The sequence below is a fragment of the Berghia stephanieae genome, chromosome 4 (genome assembly GCF_034508935.2).
Source record: "Berghia stephanieae isolate SIO BIC M18660-M18661 chromosome 4, UCSD_Bste_1.3, whole genome shotgun sequence".
Taxonomy (NCBI): Eukaryota; Metazoa; Mollusca; class Gastropoda; order Nudibranchia; family Aeolidiidae; genus Berghia; species Berghia stephanieae.
In genome coordinates this window covers 4661599-4673252 of record NC_088363.1, presented here as the reverse complement: position 1 = coordinate 4673252, position 11654 = coordinate 4661599, and the positions used below count along the sequence as shown (strand labels likewise).

Below are 11654 nucleotides of genomic sequence, written 5' to 3'. Positions count from 1 at the left end.
TGTTTGAGATCACCGAAATGCCTTATCCTGACACAAGCACAGGACCCCACTAAGAGGTACACAATCAACTGTTTACAAAGCTTAATATAATATACCATGCAAAACAAAAATAATAATACAGTGCATTTTTAAGGACATAAAACTTGCTGTTAAAATTAAAAAGAAAGTGAAAATGTTATCAATGATCAATGTAAAACTCGAAGTTTAACAATAATAATAATAGTGTATGTGGAAGAAGTAGTAGTAGTATTAGTGGTCGTCTTGGTAGTAGTAGTAGTAGTAGTAGTAGTAGTAGTAGTAGTAGTAGTAGTAGTAGTAGTAGTAGTAGTAGTAGTAGTAGTAGTAGTAATAGTAGTAGTAATAGTAATAGTAGTAGTATAGTAGTAGTAGTAGTAGTAGTAGTAGTAGTAGTAGTAGTTAGTAGTAGTAGTAATAGTAATAGTAGTAGTAGTAGTAGTAGTAGTAGTAGTAGTAGTAGTAGTAGTAGTAGTAGTAGTAGTAGCAGCAGCAGTAGTAGTAGTAGCAATAGTAGTAGTAGTAGTAGTAGCAGTAGTAGTAGTAGTAGTAGTAGTAGTAGTAGTAGTAGTAGTAGTAGTAGTAGTAGTAGTAGTATGATCACTTTTTGTCATTTATTATTAAAACCATCGTTATCAACACCCAAGCTCAAGACATAATCGACTAACTACACACAGCAAAAGGAGAATGAATGGAACATTCTAAAACATCTTTGTGGCGCCATTGTCATTGGGGAGTGTAATGTATGAGGTCTGGTGTGTAAAATATGGTAAGAACGAAATTGACGTCACTCAGCCCTTTGTTATTGTTTTGAGGCTATAATCAATTCTCACAAAACTATATCAATCAGGCTATAAACGTTCAAAGTGACAAATAGTTTTGCGTGTTGGTACATCATATCCGACTAGCGGATGTTGTGAGTATGTTATCTAAACGCAAAGCACCAACGATGTACAATCACAGGGGCGGCTTCATATTTTAGTAGTTCTAGTCGTTGGAGCCAAACGTCTAATTGATCCAAAACCCAGATTTTGTCATGGTTCCTGCAGCGCTTAACGGAGAGCGACAGTTGCTTGTTACTCGTTGGACAGGACGCCAGTAGTAAATTTCGAAAAGTACACACATCCAACATCCAGTCGGATTAAATGATAATAAGAGGCCGAGTCACATCGCTATTGTTGTGTTTCTTTGGGGGACAGGAAGGGGAGGGGGGGGGGGGGAGGTTTGCTGCGACGCGACTAAATAAATAATGAGGCAAATTACACTGTAAACGAAATTCGGATCCACAGTTAGAAGGTTTAAAAAAAAAAAAAAAAAAAAAAAAAAAAAAAAAAAACGATTCGTACTTCGGTCCACAAGACAGGAACATAATAGGCCTGTCATGGTCTGAAGTATTTTTATTTTTAATTTTAAAAAATAACCGTCTTTTTAAAATAATAATAATAATAATAAATAATAATAATATAATAATAATAATAATAATAATAATAATAATAATAAATAATAATATAATAATAATAAATAATAAAATAATAATAATAATAATAATAATAATAATAATAATAATAATAATAATAATAATAATAATAATATAATAATAACTGGGCAAGATATCTTTATACCTACTTAAAACTTAAAATATCGATCGATTAAAATTGCCGTAACTTTTAACTGGCCAAAAAATCTCAAACAGCCACTTACTTCATCGCAGCCTCAGTTTTAACAGCTTTTTGTGTTTTTGTTTTGTTTTGTTTTGTTTGTTTTTTTATATAAGTATTAGGTCACTTAAATCGACAGACAATTGAAGTAAAAGTCTGTAAGACAAAATTTTATTATATTTTTTTTCTTCTTTTGACCAGAGTGGGTAGGTAGATAGGCTACGTCAAAACTCTACCACACTTGAGGAGCGCTATCGGCCAAAAGACTTACGCACAAGATTAAAATCACAACCTGAAGCACCACTTCAAAATATGTTTTATCAGCAGTCGAGATGTGTCATAAGCCCAGCCGATTAGCGATTATCGTACGTAGGACGATAAAGGATAAGTCACCTGCCTTTGTGCACCAAAAGACGCTGGTTCAAATCCTTGTGATCAGTCACAGCTTTAAAACATATGTCAAAAATTATATTTCGCTATTTATTTTTAAGTCTTTTAGGGCATTTTTTTCCGACAGAGACAACGCTGTTAACGGACAGGTACTCATTTTACACCCTAGTACGGTGAAAGAATGTGAGTAAAGAGCCTTTTCCAAGGACTCAACTATACGCCGTGCGAGGCTCGAACCCAGGACCTGCCGATCCGAAAGCGGGCGTTATATCAGGGGACCGCATAGCCACAGTTTTTTCTTTAGACTTAGGTGATGAAATTTGATCTTAATCTAATTTTTAAAATAATCTCTCCTAAAATATCTGTCACTCATCCACAGCAGGCTCGAACCTTCTGCCTACGGGTCGGACGCCAGACAAGTGTCGTAACATTAGAAGAAGAAGAAAAAAAACTGTATCACAGTGAACATTAATCGCACAGAGATCACGTAGTGACATTATATTTTTTTTTATATCATAGGGAATGAAAAGTTAACTCCGTATCAAGAACAGGGCAATGTCCTGAGAGCAGGGAACAAACACACCCGCACACGCGCGCGAAGATAGGTAGGTAGATAGATAGATAGATAGATATATATATATATATATATATATATATATATATATATATATATATATGAGAGAGAGAGAGAGAGAGAGAGAGAGAGAGAGAGAGAGAGAGAGAGGGGGGGGGGATCAAATTACGAATGCTAAAGGAGTGAATTCACATATTTAATGAATGTCAAATACGGTAAACGCGTCTGGATAATAATAATAATAATAATAATAATAATAATAATAATAATAATAATAATAATAATAATAATAATAATAATAATAATAATAATAATAATAATACACAGACGCGCGCGCGCACGCGTGTACACACGAACACAAACCCAAACCCAGACAGAGACAATAAATTACAATAAATATGAAGAATAAAGCGCTTGACAGGTTTATTGTTTTGTTTGTTTGCTGTTATCCACCGACCCAGGGCAGCCCACCTCATTCAAAAACTGTACAGACCTTTTGTACTACTTTACTACTTATATAGTCACAACGTGTCTAAGAGTAGTAGTCCTTCAGAGCCAATAGGCCCATAGAGTCGGGAACTTATCCCGGTTTCTACAGCGTGAAACGGCCAATAGCAAGTGCAGGGCGCAAGTCTATCGCAGAGCACTTTATAATTTATTTTTATTTAATGTATCTGATAAAACCATGATTTTCAAGGTTTTGCTTTAATCACATGATACCCACGGATATCCGCCACGTGACAAAAGACTGAGTGGCACATCTGCAGCACAAATTGTTTTATTTCCACATGTTAAAACCACAATAAATAAATAAATAAATAAATGCCCAACAGTACGAAACATCCTTTTCATTGTTTATTCAGTTCCACAAAAAACGTTGATACGCCACCTTCCCTTTTCCTTTGGATGGCACTATAATTTAGAAGTTCTTTAAGTCTCTTCTTTGTGTATAAAATCATATCATTAAAAACCTAGTCTGTAGTCAACTCAATCCAAGAGATATTTGCTACTATTCAAAATTGGAGGAAAAAAATGTATTAAAAATGAGCATATGCGTATATATTTCTATTCGACTATCATTAACATGTAAAAAAAATTGAAAAACATTAGCTTTGATACGAGACCTCTACGCCTATGATTTGTCTCAGAAAAATGTAATAAATAGGCATGAGGTGGTAAAAGTAATTCGGGTAAACTGCGGATATAGTTGGTGTTAGGGTTGAGTGAGTTAATCCCATGGTGGGAAAGGAGGTCACTTCTGCCCCCCCCCCCCCCCCCCACCCCCTATATTGTTTTCCAGCTTGTTTTCTGTCTCCCTGTCTTTGAATGAGAATAATTGGGTTTTGTCCTGTCCTTGGCCGGGAAGGAAACAGTCAAAAGTATTGCATTCGTTATTGGAACATGATATTTTTTTCATCTCTCGGGTGTGTACTTTTGTTTTAGTGTTAGCTGTGAACAACTGAACCATTTGAATGTATTCCTCTTAGTGTAAAGTGATCTCAAACTAAGCACATTGAAGATATGTGCTTGGAATCTACACCTCTGGTCTTTATTTGAACCAGCCTATGGTCTTTATTTGAACCAGTTATATCACTCTTACTTTCTCTTTGATCTTTTAATTGTAAATAATATAATATTGCTCATTTTTTGCCGTTCCCACTTTTCTTCTTTTTTTTTTTTTTTATTTAACTGGCGCTAAAAATAAACCGACTGTGTCGCCAATAAACATCAATCTATGTGTTTAATGACCTACGCTTGGTGATGATGAAATATATTTTATTTGTAGGCGTTATTTGTTTACCATGCTGCCTATTTACTTTGGCTCCCTCTCAAATTGGATTGGCCCATGCATTACAAATTGTTTTATTGTACGTAGTACGGCGGAGTTAGCTTATAATATAATCCCTGTGGCAGAGAACATACAGAAAAGGGTTCACAAGACCGTACACATCTGCGATTAATGAGTAGTGTTCACATCATATAGAAGGTTCGAAATTGACGTCACTCAGCTCTCTGTTACTATTTTTAGACAGCCTGTTAGTGGTGATAAATTCTCAGTAAACCATATCAATCAGACTATAAACGTTGAAAGTTGCACACAGTCAGTTTTGTGTGTTGGTATGTGTAATTTCGTTGGCCGATGTTGTGAGTATTTTACCTAAACACACAGCACCAACATTTAAAAGCGCAATAAATAAATAAATAAATAAACGGATCCATGAGTCGTTAAACTCTAACTTCGAAACAGAAATTAAATGAAAAATACGGGCGTTTTATAATGAATAATGAGAACTGGGAAGATGACGTGGTGATGGTGATAATTGGGGAAAATGTGTAGATCTACGTGCAAACTGAGATCCAGGATAAGTTGTGTCCGACTACACATCTAAGAACGACTTATTGGACTCACGCAATTATATCATCCATGACTGTTTTGCAACATTCTCCATAATATTAAATGCTTTCATGCAAAGGTCATAAAACAAGGCAGTTTCCCCCCCCCCCCCCCCCCCCACACATACACACAAAAGAGAGGGGGGGGGGAAACTTCCCTTTTTCTAATCATTTTAAAAAAGCTATAATGGAGGGGCACAGTCGGGAGTAACAGAACCCATTCATATGATTATTTAATAGTTGCCTAGCAGACCAGACATAAAGGAAGGTGGAGGGAGGATGTTATACTAAATTATGTCATTTCTTTTTTCTTAAAAATATATATATATTATTAAAAAGCGGACACAGAAGGCACAGTAAAATGAAATTGATATTATGAGGAAGAAGGCGAATAAAAGAAACCCAGGCCAGTAGGTACCATACTCCGACAAAAAAACGTAATATTTTCTTCATGAAACATAGAGGCTACTATAGTTCAAAGATCGAATGTTCAAAATGACCGTCACTCAACTAGTTAAAAAGTTCCAACCCTGAAACCCCAAAGAAGTCTCAGGTTTGAGACATTTGATAAGTTGATGCATCTTAAACTTAATCATCGATCGATAATAGAAGTAAAAGTTTTCTGGCCGAAATAATGTTAAAAATTATTTAAAAGCTTTTTGTACAAGCACGGATGAATGGGCGATACTAATGATAAAGGAATCAGAAAGCGCGTTATAGCGGAAGTACATTCCCCAAGACTAAAGGGAGAAGCTAGAAATGCCAGGTGTTTGCAGTTTACAATATCTCAATCACAGATCCGCTTGTCGGTTAAAAATGAAAAGAAAGTAGTTCCACACAACATCCGGTCGGTCTATTTATCTCCTCTCCACACCTCACCACTCAATAACCTTAAACCCCCTTTTCATTTTCTCTCTCAACGTTGAAAAGATTGTTGCATGACAGCCAATATCGGCGGATTAATGGCGAGAGAGAGAGAGAGAGAGAGAGGGGGGGGGGGGGGGGACGAAGATTCTGTGATAATGATAGCAGCAGTTAGTAAACCGCCAAATTTGAAATATAAAGTAAATAAAGAAATAAATAAATAAAAGACATCAGATTCAGCAACAGCAGCAGCAGCAGTAGTAGTAGTAGTAGTAGTAGTAGTAGTAGTAGTAGTAGTAGTAGTAGTAGTAGTAGTAGTAGTAGTAGTAGTAGTAGTTAGTAGTAGTAGTAGTAGTAGTAGTAGTAGCAGCAGCAGCAGCAGCAGCAGTAGTAGTAGTAGTAGTAGTAGTAGTAGTAGTAGTAGTAGTAGTAGTAGTAGTAGTAGTCACAGCAGTAGGAGAAGTCTACGGACATAATAATATGAATAAAACACGTGTATGGAATACGTCTAGTATGTATTGAATTCAGTGTGTATTATTTTAAAGCGAGACAGCTGCCTTCTCAGCAATACAGATTGTTGCACGAGACAAAAATAAAAGCCTTCAGAATTGAGGTCGAATTTATTAAACGAATTATGCGATTGCATCATCTTATTAGAGAGAGAGAGGGATATATATATATATATATATATATATATATATATATATATATATATATATATATATATATATAGAGAGAGAGAGAGAGAGAGAGAGAGAGAGAGAGAGAGAGAGAGAGAGAGAGAGAGAGAGACCCTTAGTGCAACATATTTGGGCGCTATCCACCAACGATATATCATTTATACAACAAGACGATGTTCGACAATCGTCTTTTTTTTCGCGTGCAAATCTGAGGGTCATAAATTTCTCTTTCAACACAGTTGTGATGCTAAAGTTGTGTTTACGCGATGAATTCCGTTGCTCCTTTCTTCTGATAACCGCGCTTTTAAGTGCGCAATCACGTCAAATAACAGCGTTCATTATGCAAAAAGGAAAAAAAAAAAAAAAGAAATCTAAAATGAAATAAACATGCTCAATGCTCATCTTGAATTTTATATCTATGCACAAGATGGGCGACATATTCTGTATACTATTTAATGAAGTTAAATTGACCAATGCAAACGTTTATAATATGTAAATAACGTTTGATAAATATTATAAATGGCTCATGACCACCTATTAGAAACTCTATGATTTAATTCAACTGGCAACATTGCAAAAGTTTCGCGAGACTCACTAGAATCATTTAAATACGACGTATGATTTTTTTTTTAATTAAAAGAAAAATATATTTTTTAATATAGAAAGCGCAATTTGGACGGTCTCTTTCAAGACCAACTACGGACCATCTAAACCCTCTAAAGCAATCAACAATCTCTTGCAAGGACACCTGCTGAGCACCAAACAAAATTTGAAATTTTAAAACACTTTTGGTCTTTTGAGTCAAAAAAGAAAAGTAATTTCCGTTTTAAATTCACTATTAGATTTGAAGAAAAAAAAATTGAAGTTTACCCGGAATATTGAAAATGCGACTTTGCATGTTTTAAAAATCACCTATCAAATATAAGATGTATGTATGCCTGTTAAAAAAGGGGATCTCGGAAAATAAAAAATAGAGATGAACCAATTTTCTCAGACTACGTTGATAGTCTTTAAAGACGACAAATTATTGTCATAAAAGAATCTTTAAAAAAAAAAAATGAAAAAAAAAACCTTGTGATTTTACTTATGGATTTCAACCCCAGATTGACTTGGCCTCGTGTAAGAAAAACCCAATCCCACCCAATATAGACTATAAATGATATTTATATATTTGCATAACTATGAAATATAGTCAACGCAAAAGGCCTTGTTAGAAAAAGGCCCCCAAAAATATGATAAAATAAACGAAAACAACAGGGCATTCAAACTGCTCTACTAAAGGCGCTGCGGTAAAGAATATCATAATGGTTCAACAACGGAAGAGTGACTGCAACCACCATTGAGTACGCGATACAAGTTATTTTTCATTATAGTTTATTTGTATTCCATGTTTATTTGTGTACTGTTGTGCTGACGAAGGGATTGTACCCGAAACGTCCATTGTCTGTTTTGTTCCCATACGAAGCCTTTCCATTTTCACTCTTTCGTTAGTATTTTACGATCACCGGCTTCAGGCAGCCCTTACCGTTTTCTAATGGTTCAACAATAAACTTCATTTATTATATTAAATATTATCATAATGAATGCAGTTTGTGTCAATCAGTTCTGTGATTTGTGGGTGGTTTTTTTTTAAACCGCCATCGAGTGATTAGTTCTCCATGTAGTCTGTCACTCTAACAGACTATAATTAAGTATATGGTTACACATACACATAGCACTTATTACACAATATTGATTGATATTGATTGATGCGGCCAGCAGATCGGGCTATTTTAACTGAACGCGCAGCATCTACTACAACCTTTGTTGAACAATTTGGTAACGGTGTTTTGAAAACTCCTGACGTACCTACATTGTTTGTGATTTCAAACTTGTTTATTAATTATTATGTCAATTATGTAATGCCTTACATGAGCGTTGCTTGCAAAATGCCGACATAAGGCTAAGAATTCTATACATAATCAGGCGGACAGTTTTGATTTGTTTTTTTTTAAATAAGCATCATTGAAAATGAAACATCGTTAAAAAGGAGAACGATAATCTCTCCATAAACAACAAAATTAAAGGAAATAAAAAAATTTAAAAAAGTTTTAAAAAGAAATACAGAAAGAAACACAGAAAGAAGGTGCATTTATTTGCAGGTCTGATAACCCAGATTGCTATGGGTTCATTATTGTAATGAAACTGATCGCAAACCAACGGATTATATAAATATATATATATATATATATATATAATATATATATATATATATATATATATATATATATATATATATATACACTGTCCACTACAACAAAATAAAGCCCATAATTATAACTGTCTTTGGCTAACAAACCTAGTGATATTTGCACATCGGTCACCATAGTATACAACTTAATTGACTTAATTAAAACTTTTCTCCCCGACAAATTCTACCATAAGCCTCCTAATTGCAGTCCCATCATTGGCGTTGGGTCTTTGTAAAAATATCTAGGTATATATATATTTTTTTAAACTTTAGAACGGATGTGTCACAAATAATAGCACCAAAACGCAACCCACCTACGATCTAGCTTACAACCTTATATTTATACTTATTATTCATCGCAACTCCGTCTCGCCCTAAATCAGGGAGGCCTTCCGAAAGCTCCTACATCCCCAGTATTCTTTTTTAAATATAATGTTCTAGTAGTTAGGGGGTTTGGGAGGCGAGAAACTTTTTTATAATAATCTAGAGGGGGGGGGGGAAGACTTTTTTTTTAAAAAGGTTACCCCCTCCCAACAAACCCCCTATTAAAACACTATTTTAAAAAAGAGTAGGGCATCCCCTAAATTTAAATCCTGAAATACTGAAATAAGGCGAATGAGGGAATGAATGAGATGATCACAATCTGATCTGCGACCCAAAACAAAATAAAAATAAAAATATTGAAATAATTCGCGCATATTCTTATTTATAAACGTACACATAGATAGATAACAACAGATTTTAACAGGTTTGAGTTTGACTGCTCACCTTTATAGTTTAGTCTCCCTTTCTCCTACAAAATCCAAGGGTAAAATTGGCTAATCCAGATGCGCGAGCACGGTAGTTTGACAAGCAGGAAATAATCACTCCATGGGTCTCCTTTGATGCGAAATCAAAAATAAAATCCACAGAGAAGAAATATCAAAAATATTAACCGACAACTCTTATGTAAATCCAAAAACCATTGATGTGAATTTGACGCAAGACAAAAACTTGGTACACAAGTAGTAAGTGCAATGGCAGAGAGAGAAAGGATGGAATAACAGTAAAAATCAGGTGATAATCCAGATGGAAATGGAAAACGTAGGCAAGCTACCTAATCTATTCACTTTGCTTTCACAATTTAATATTCAATTTATAAACCGAGTTGTTGAAATTCCAAATATCCACACTAAATTCATGAATAATTTCAACTACGGCACTCGGTACCAGAGCACAAAAAAATGCAATAACGATTGTTGTTGCTCCAATAATGTGTGAAACTAGCGATCCAAACGACTCGTGAATGGGAAGGAAAGGAAAATATAAGCCTTGCGGCTGCGGTTAGAGCGGCGTAGGGATACACTCTAAAATGCATAAATTAGCCGCTGTGCCTTTTCCTTTCGACCTCTCCGCCTCTCCGTTGAATGAACCTTGCCACTCGTTGAAGCGAACACGGGCAAGGCAACCAAATCGATGTTGCGTGTGTTGTGTATGTGTTGCACGCGCCTGATACTTATTTTGTTAAAAGAGTCACATTTTATCCATAAATTCAAATGTTTTAGTCACTTATTCGTCTTCAATTACATTATCAGCTTGATTGCTATGAAATATTGACTAGCAACTTGAAAAATTAACAAATGAATACAAGCGGAAAGGAACTATTTTTTTTCTCCGCTGTGTTAGCAAACATTTGCCTATTTAGCATATTTTGTGTGAATGGGTGTCACGTGGTCTGTGTGCAGATAATAATGGCGTCGAGTCCCCAGATTACGAACAGTTTTTATCGAGTGACCTTCTCGAGACCTTTTATAGGTCATACTCAATATTGCGGGGACGTGGTGGGGGGAGGCGGGCACATAAATTTCATTGAGAAAACAAGCCTGATCGACTTTTTGGTCTCACGAGTGAAAATCGGGGAGCCGACGTGTCATACGAGAGGAGTTGATAGAGGCGAGTGAACGAACAAAGCCTAAGTAAAAGTATGATAAACAACTGTGCGCATCCATTGAAAATGCTTCTACAATGTTCCAGTTTTTAAGCTTGAAAGCTTATTATGAATATATATTAGCTGTAGCATTCTCAATGATATTTGTAAATTTGTGACACCTCCGTCTTTTTATAATCCAATTTTAATACTGAAATTCATGAGGTCAATATTCGTATAATTTTATTTTAGTTCGCTTGAAAAAAAAAATCCACAATCACTTGAATCGATATATTAAGTCATTTATAACATCTTATAGCTACAAAAACTTATAGTTATAGTCAAATGCATAATATTAGTTTTTTATCTTTCATTTCCCACTCTATGAATAACTATATCCTTGGGATTTCAGTCACCAGTACCACTGAGAACTAGAAAGAACATCATTGATATAGGTACAACCATCACCATCATTACTATCATCTCTGCTCGCCTTTACCACTTCTACCACCGTCATTGTAACCACCATCACGTCACAGCCACCACTATCATTAAAATCATTATCATCATCAGCATCATCATCATCATCATCGTCATCATAATCATTATCAACAGCAGCAGCAGCATCATCATGATGATCATCATTATTATTATTATTGTCATCATCATCTTATTCTTCATCATCATCATCATCATTATCATCATCATTATCATCATCACCACCACCATCATCATCTTCACCACCATCTTCATCACCATCATCATTATCACCACCACCATCATCATCACCATCATCATTATCACCACCACCACCATCATCACCATCATCACCATCATCATCATCATCATCATCATCATCACCATCATTATCACCATCACCATCATCATCATCATCATCATCATCACCATCATCATCAACGCCATCGCCTTGCATGACTAATAC

The 11654-nt window shown here is 35.2% G+C and overlaps 1 protein-coding gene across 1 annotated transcript in view; it reads right to left on the bottom strand.

Annotated features, from left to right (window-relative positions):
• LOC144969924 (uncharacterized) overlaps window positions 1–11159 on the bottom strand; it is a 26855-nt gene extending 15696 nt beyond the window's left edge. The window contains exon 1 of the mRNA XM_078908995.1: window positions 9574–11159. The gene's annotated coding sequence lies outside the window, so the exon portion shown is untranslated. The remainder of the gene's footprint in view (window positions 1–9573) is intronic.
• Between the last annotated feature and the right edge of the window lie 495 nt (window positions 11160–11654).